Source organism: Astatotilapia calliptera, chromosome 16 (assembly GCF_964374335.1).
Source record: "Astatotilapia calliptera chromosome 16, fAstCal68.1, whole genome shotgun sequence".
Classification (NCBI taxonomy): domain Eukaryota; kingdom Metazoa; phylum Chordata; class Actinopteri; order Cichliformes; family Cichlidae; genus Astatotilapia; species Astatotilapia calliptera.
Genome location: NC_137437.1, coordinates 3,519,722 through 3,527,866, shown reverse-complemented (window position 1 = coordinate 3,527,866; position 8,145 = coordinate 3,519,722). Strand labels below are relative to the sequence as shown.

Here is an 8,145-nt window from a genome sequence, read left to right as displayed (position 1 = left end):
ACAACATTATAAATGAAATGCGCTCTATTTGGAAGCCCCCCTCCCCTTTCGACGGCTTGTGTGTGAGACTTTAAATCATCAAACTGTAAATTTTAAATTGTTATTGATCCCTTTATCCCTAGTCCTAAAGTGTATTTTTATTTTCTTACTCTTCTTATATATATTGTTTGTTTACTTGCACTGCTGTAACTGGAGCCTCGTCGTCTCGTCTCTCTATATACTGGACTGTAGCGGAGATGACAATAAAGTTTACTTTGACTTCAGCAGCAAGCAGGTGCACCGAGGGCTCTCGCGCTCACTTTTCATGTATAGAATTTCGAAAAAACACCGGTGCAAATTATAAGTCTGTATTATAATGTCTGGTGTTTTCGTGTTTGTTGTTTTGTTTTTATTTTGTTTTATTTTGCGAGTTGGTTATTAGATGCTGCTCCAGCCGGTCAGAGAATCCCCCGCCGCCCCGCCCTCTCCTCTCTGCGCCGCAAGCAGCAGGCGCAGCTCGCAAACGAAGGGCGCCCTATACTCCCAGGAAATGGGCGATAGAAAACCGATCGGTGCCTATGCCATTCCCAATATGCGCTGGCTGACGTCAGGGCAGCACGAGTACGAGCATTTTTTTAAAAAAATTTTTTGCCGATGCCCGTGATGCCGCCCCCCACCACGATGCCGCCCTGGGCAACCGCCAGTGTTGCAAAACAAAGAAACCGAAGCACTCAGTCCAAACACAAGGGCTAAAGAGTCCGAGACCCTGTTTCAGGAAGGCGACCATGATCTTGGCAGAAAAGGAGTTCATGGCACAGTAGTTCAGGTGGCCGACCTGGAGGCCGATGGCACAGTAGTCCATAGTTCAAGGGTTCAGGGGGCCGGCCATGTGGAAGGTGGCAGTGGAGAAGCAAGCATGGCTGGCCACACTCGGGAGGCTTGGCTCGCGGCCGGCGGTGACGTGGACAAGACCTGTCGGGTGGCTTGGCTGGCGGGACGAGCACAGGCGTGGCTGGACCAGATAATGGCGCTGTAGGCGATGGCGTGGAGGGATGCTGGACTGGCTTGGCTGAACCTCCAGCTGGCGCAACAGGACCAGGTGACGCAGAAGCACAGGCAGAGGCCGGACCAGGCGTAGCAGAAGCACAGGCAGAGGCCGGGCCAGACGAGGCCGAAGACTCTGACGAGGCCGAAGACTCTGACGAGGCCGAAGACTCTGACGAGGCCGGGCCAGACGAGGCTGAAGACTCTGACGAGGCTGAAGACTCTGACGAGGCTGAAGACTCTGACGAGGCCGGGCCAGACGAGGCTGAAGACTCTGACGAGGCCGGGCCAGACGAGGCTGAAGACTCTGACGAGGCCGGGCCAGACGAGGACGAAGACCCTGAGGCTGGGCCAGACGAGGGCGAAGACCCTGAGGCTGGGCCAGACGAGGGCGAAGACCCTGAGGCTGGGCCAGACGAGGACGAGGGCGAAGACTCTGAGGCTGAAGCCGGAGCCGGACCAGGTGGAGCAGGAGCAGCTGATGCAGAGGCCGGACCGGGCGAGGATGAAGGCTCTGAGGCTGCAGCTGACGAAGCACAGGCTGGAGCTGCGGCTGACGAAGCACAGGCTGGAGCTGGTCCTGGCGTAGCAGAGGCAGAACCAGGTGACAGTGAGGCAGCCACAGGTGGTGAAGCAGAAGGTGGCCAGACGGGCTCCTCAGGCCCGCCAGCTGACGTGGCGTGGTGCTGGACGGGCTCCTCGGGCCCGCCAGCTGACGTGGCGTGGTGCTGGACGGGCTCCTCGGGCCCGCCAGCTGACGTGGCATGAGGCTGGACGGGCTCCTTGGGCCCGCCAGCTGACGTGGCATGAGGCTGGACGGGCTCCTCGGGCCCCCCAGCTGACGTGGCATGAGGCTGGACGGGCTCCTCGGGCCCCCCAGCTGACGAGGCGTGGTGCTGGACGGGCTCCTCGGGCCCGCCAGCTGACGTGGCATGAGGCTGGACGGGCTCCTCGGGCCCCCCAGCTGACGTGGCATGAGGCTGGACGGGCTCCTCGGGCCCTCCAGCTGACGCTGAAATAGGCTGCACAAACTCCAACTCAGCCCCTGGCTCCAACCTGGCCTGGATCTCGGTCCCACAGTGGCTTAGCTGAGCCTCATGGCTAGCACTTCCAGTGCAAAATGTCTTATAATTTGGCTTCTTGGAAGCAAAGTTCATAGCGTGATCAATACACTGGGATGCTAGGTAGTTGTGCAGAGGGATAAGATATTCCGTGGAAGACTTGGCTGGTGATTTTTCAGTCTTAGTCATTTCATAAACATGCCCATGAACCTTTAAGGCAGTGTTTGTTCCAATATTGTCTTTAGAAAAAACGCGTGGATTCAGGATACAATCACCCACCTCATGTTGCTGTGAGCCGTGGTGACGACCTGGACGCTGCCTCCTCCTGGAAGCGGTGGTTGTGGAGGCCGGCGCCGCTACAGCTGAGGTGAATGTAGCACTGGAAGCAGCCACCGGTTGAGGTGAGGGAAACGCAGCACTTCTCTGCTGCTCAGACGATGATGGTGAGGCAGAGGAGATCGTGGCTGTAGCAAACTTCTTTAAATCTGCAGGCAGGCAGTCCATAAAACCTGGGTTAGCCGTGGCTATCCGGGTCAACTGAGCCCGAATAGCCTCCTTCTCCTCCCCCTGCTTCCCTGCACAGGAGATAATCCAAAGTCCACGAAGCTGTGTAACACGAATCTTAAATTCAAAAAAGTCACTGAAATAAATGTCCGCTGGGTCCAGCATGGTCAGGTCGTTCTGTCACAGTCTGGCTGGGGCAGACCGTATGTGTTGCAGAGGAGGACTCAAACGCAGACCAAAACGTGGTGTGGATTAACAAAACAAGCCGTTTATTGAGGTTAGCAACGAGGGTACAAAATAATAGGGCATCGGTGAAAACTAAACAATAACCTAAACTGGGTGAACTAATAACAAAACATGAAAAACCTTAACCATAGTGAACTGACATGGGTACCTGGAGATGAGACATGGATGAGCAGGGGAGATTTAACATGGTTGGAAACACGAGGGGAAAATAATAACTAGAAACACTTAGGCATGATAATACAAACTTGATAACAAATGACACGCAGCATGAAACACGAAGGTTGAGGGGAAACTTAAATACAGGGGAAGAAAACACAAGGAGTCTAATAACCAAATGAACTTAGATAACCTAATGAACAAAATAAACTCAAACTTAAAACGCTGGGTCAAAAGACCCAGGATCATGACAGTGAGGCCATATTCACCACACCAGGGCCTGTGCTGCTCGCTGATACCATTCACATTTCACCAGGGCCTGTGTTGCTGGCTGATTCCATCAACATTACACCGTGGCCAGTGCTTTTCTCGCACAAAAAAAAGTTTTTCATTATGTGAATAACTTTAACATCTTAGCCATAAATATGTGTGTCTGAGTCTTCTATCAAAAGTTACAGCTATTTATATGAAGTTGTAGAAAAACGCTTTATTGCATGTAATGCTTACTGTTACATGCATTTGGCATTCTCAAACAAAACAAATTATAGTTTTTTATTTTGTGAGTAACTTGAAAATCTTAAATCAAACAGCTGCAAAAAACATTTGCACAACATGGGGATGTTGAATTCTATAAGATTCAGCCATAAATATTGTTAAGTATCAACACTTCGTGTTTCGTTTAATTCCTCATAGGCATCTGATGGAAGACAGCACATGGTCTACTGAGCCACTCAGTAGACCATTTTACACTTTTATTTTACACTTTTATTTCTTACAAAAGGGAGATGTGTCCTGCATGGCACTCTGCTGCCAATCTCGAAATGACGGTGTGTGCTTAACAGTTTTCCCACTCTAGTCTAAACAACAGTGTTACACAAGCATTCGGTAGGCACGTTGCATAGCGTACTCATAGGTTGTTGTCTATTAGCTGCTAAACGTCTTTACTCAGCTCCAGCAAGGCTACGACCTTGCCCTACTTCTCCTCTGGTTGTTTAAGTTATCTCTACCTTTTGCAGTCAAGCGTGGGTGAGAGTCTCCTACATTTTTATCTTGTACTTGTTTTTACACCTTTTAATGTCAAAGTTGGTCTCTGTGATTTTTCAGTGTTGGAAAGACTCTTTCTTGCACTGAGGTCTGCTTGTTAAATAAAAAAGTGTAAAATTAAATTTCAATAAACTAACCATAATGCCAGCTCATATGCTCTTAACGCTGCATCTTTAACTCTTTTACAGGATTTGCAGTCTTCTGATTCCTGATGAGTTCCGTAAGTGACAAGCTTACTGACTGTGTTTACTCTTCTGTGTATTAGGTATTAGGAGTAGGTACGGGTGCAGGGGAAGGCTGTGTCCTGGCTGACTCTATTCATGAAAAATATAATCTGTGTTACAACAAGATTGAAATTGAAACTCAGCATTGTTTCCCAATTTTCCAAACCCATATGAACTGTAGCCTCAGCTTTCTGTGCTTAGCTGACAGGAGGGATAGCAGAACAGATGTGTTATAAAATTTTGAGCAATGTCCTTGTACAATATTTAAGCTGCTTGTAAAGTGAAGAAAGTAGACACTTTAATCAGCCCACTCCTACAACCTGAAATGTGTGAAAGTCTAAATATTTATCAGAGGGGTTCACTAAAGATGATTTCAACAGGACAAAACTGCTTAAACTACTTCAATCTCCCACTGTGACCACTGGTGCAGGGCAGGATGAGGGTTTGTAGGTCAGTTCCTGCTATTGCAGCATCACTGAGTGTCTATCTTAAGATAAACATCATTTATTTTTGAGGTCGGTTTTGATCAAGAACATAAGTATAGCCTGCATGAAACAACCAGAGCAGGAGGTTCAATCAAGAACACATATGACATATGACACATATCTGCTTGACACGAAAGCAGTGCACACTGAACTCAGGTAACATTTGTTATTAGAGGAGGTCAAAAAGTGTGTCAGTGAGAAATATCCATCAAAAGCATGATTTACACTAGCTGCAGCTCACAGTCAGCAACTCATCAGTTTTGTTGTTCAAACCAAACAAGAATTTTTCACATCACGTTGTCCTGCAGGAACTCACCGGATCACCTCTCCAGCACTTTGATCCCAAGACAGGAATACAATATGCAGAGTTAGTTTAATTGATTGGAATTCAGCTGTCATCTTCAGAGTGTTTCATTTGATAAAGTTAATAACGAGAAATCAAGTGGTCAGAGCTATCATGGTGATATTTAGGGTCAGATTCTGTGCTAGTGCAAAACCTTCTTTTGGCCTGAAAAAGCTGCTGTGGGGTTTACAACAGAGGAGCAATTGAAAGCCTGCAGGTCAAATTAGCGTCAGGATGCATTTGCAAAAATGTTTCGTGTGAGTAGAAAGTTCTCTGGGTGATCCAACCGTGCGTTAGTTGATATACAAACATGCAATGAGAACATTTCAGTAATTAGCTGTTAAGTGTCACCCAAACATGAGGAGGCCAGTGAAGGAGCCAGTGACGGTTTAACAAAAAGAATACAGTGTGAGTGTAGGTTCTCTCTGAGAAAAAGAGACGTCGATGTGTTTCTATTAGTGTGAAATCCTTTTTAGAAATTAGGCACTGTGTGAGGTCATTTAGTAAGAGTCAGTGAATCTTTCACAGTTGTAAAACACATAAAAAGAAACAACATAAGTAACGTATGTTTTTTCCCGAGGGTGGTGGGGTAGGACTTCATGTGTGGGTGACTGAGAATGTCCATTTTATTAGATATGTTGTTGTAACTGTTTCAAAGTGAGTAATGCATGAATCTGCAATGATTTTTCTTCCTTAAAAGAGGACTGTGTACAGTGTCCATTTGTGTCTGTCTCCACGTTGGGTGATTGTGGAGTATGAATATGTGTGCATGAGGGTGGGAATGCCCGTTGGTGGCTGCGTGCGCCTGTTCGACTGTGTCTGTATGTCAGGTCGGTTACACTCCACGTCTCTGGGAACATCTCAGGCCCTCCAAGGTATGGAGGCCTATCTCGATTCACCACACTCCTTGCCGTTAGTTGATGCCCTCAGGCGTCGGTGTGTTGGTGGTTCTGGTGTCCGGGGCTGGGCGCTCAGGTATGTACCGGCTCACTCCCAGTGACTGCTTGGCGAGGTCTGGCACCCGTGGCTCCGTCAGGCCACTTCCGGGGGGTGGGGGGCTCTCAGTCCTCTGGCCTCTGGGCCTGTGGCTCAGGTCACTCTGCCACAGCTGTCTGCCGGCAGAGCCCACAGCCACATCACGGGCCCCCTGTGGCTTCTGCTCCGTGGCTGCTGGGTGACCTCTAATCTGGGGCTCTCCTCAGCGCTTCCCAGGAGGGTGGCATGGCTGCAACTCCGATAGTCCTCCTTGGGCTCTCACATTCTGGGGGCCTCTGGGTGTCTGGGGCCTGGATTTCCTCCATGCCTGCTACATGCACTGGGGGACAGACTATGGCTCCCTGTTAAATCCAGAATTGAATTCAAAATCCTGCTCCTCACATACAAGGTCTTAAATAATCAGGCCCCATCTTATCTTAATGACCTTGTAGTACCATATCACCCTATTAGAGCACTTCGCTCTCACACTGCAGGCTTACTTGTTGTTCCTAGAGTATTTAAAAGTAGAATGGGAGGCAGAGCCTTCAGTTTTATCTTTTGTCCTGTCTTCCTCTGCTCATCCCAACAGGTTGTGGCAGATGGCTGTCCCTTCCTCAGCCTGGTGCTACTGGAGGATTCTTTCTTTTAAAATGGAGTTTTTCCTTCCCACTGTTGCCAAAGCGCATGCTCATCAGAAATCATATGATTATTGGGTTTTTTCTGTATTTTTCAAAGATCCACATCAAAAGGAGCAGGTTAAAGTGGTTCTGGCATCTGACAAGGATTCCTCCTGGACGTCTCCCAGGTGAGGTGTACTGGACGAGCTCCCACCAGGAGGAGGCCCTGAATCAGACCCAAGACATGATGGAGTTCCCCTAGATAAGCTGGAGGAGGTGGGTGTGGAAAAGGAGGTCTGGAGTTCTCTGCTTAGGCTGCTGCCCCCACAACCCGGCCACAGATAAGTGAAATAAGTAGATCAAATATAACTTGGTGTTCTAAAGAATATTGTTGTTTCCTTGCAGGACACCAGGAGAGATGAGCCCTCCATCACAGATGGTGTGGTCACCTGCAGGTTCAAGGTCATTGCATCTCCAGCCCACATCTACTGCCACTGTACTTAAGGGAAGTTGGGACAATGTTAAAGACTTTCTTCAGACAATTGCATTTGGATGAGCTAAATTCATGACAGGCACTCAAGCAGTAATGCCTCGACTGACAAACGAACATACCAAGCTTCTGTGTTGTTTGAGCCAGAGACTGCACTTGTGGATGAACAATAAAAACATTTTATATTTATTATATTAGTAATGTAACTTGCAATAAAAAGTTATGGGAAGCTTAAACTTAGTTTCAGAATAATTAAATCTGAGACTTTGTTTCATTGAAAAGTTATTAAAGTTTTAAAGTGTGTGACAAATAAAATAATAAATTATTAAGTAACACCAGCTACAATATTGGAAATATGTGTGTTGTTCAGCAGAACAGTGTCCAGTATGTTGGCTGAAATGCTTTAAATTTGAAAATAAAAGTTGGGCTGATTTTAACGCATTACAAGGAGTGTTTTAATTATTATTTTCTAAATAAGCAGTGTTTATATTACGTGTAATGAAATAAGTTCAAGGATAATAAAAGGTAATGAGATTTAATTGCATTCAACTTATGTGCAGCAAAACTAAAAATAAGTTACGGAAGTGTTCAAATAATATGTGTGCTTTTAAAAATGCTCGTCTATTTAAAGACTACACAATCTGTGTTAATTCTAATTATACCACAATCCCTTGCCTGTTGTGTTAAATATACATAAACAGTATGTGTTATCAGATGAAAGTACAAAACTCTCAAGAACCCCCCTCCTAAATTTCAGGTGGCATTTTAAAAACATGCCATGACATAACACACAGCTGCTATAATCATACAGTGAGGTCAAATGTCAATTATCGTTATAGGTTCTTGCTATATGTTATAACATAAACACAGCACAGTTGTAAGAATAATAGTTTCTAGGTTCTAAGGCTTTTTGTCAGTTTAATAGTGAGCTTTACGAGACTCATTTTCGTGCCAAAGGCTTGCACAGGCCTAAGTTC

The 8,145-nt window shown here is 46.7% G+C and overlaps 1 long non-coding RNA gene across 1 annotated transcript; it reads left to right on the top strand.

Moving 5' to 3' along the window:
- Positions 1–4,113: 4,113 nt before the first annotated feature.
- LOC145421123 (uncharacterized) lies at positions 4,114–7,609 on the top strand. Its single transcript, XR_013902418.1, has 3 exons — positions 4,114–4,254; positions 6,797–6,954; positions 7,084–7,609. It is a non-coding gene; the product is annotated as an uncharacterized LOC145421123 (long non-coding RNA).
- Positions 7,610–8,145: the final 536 nt, after the last annotated feature.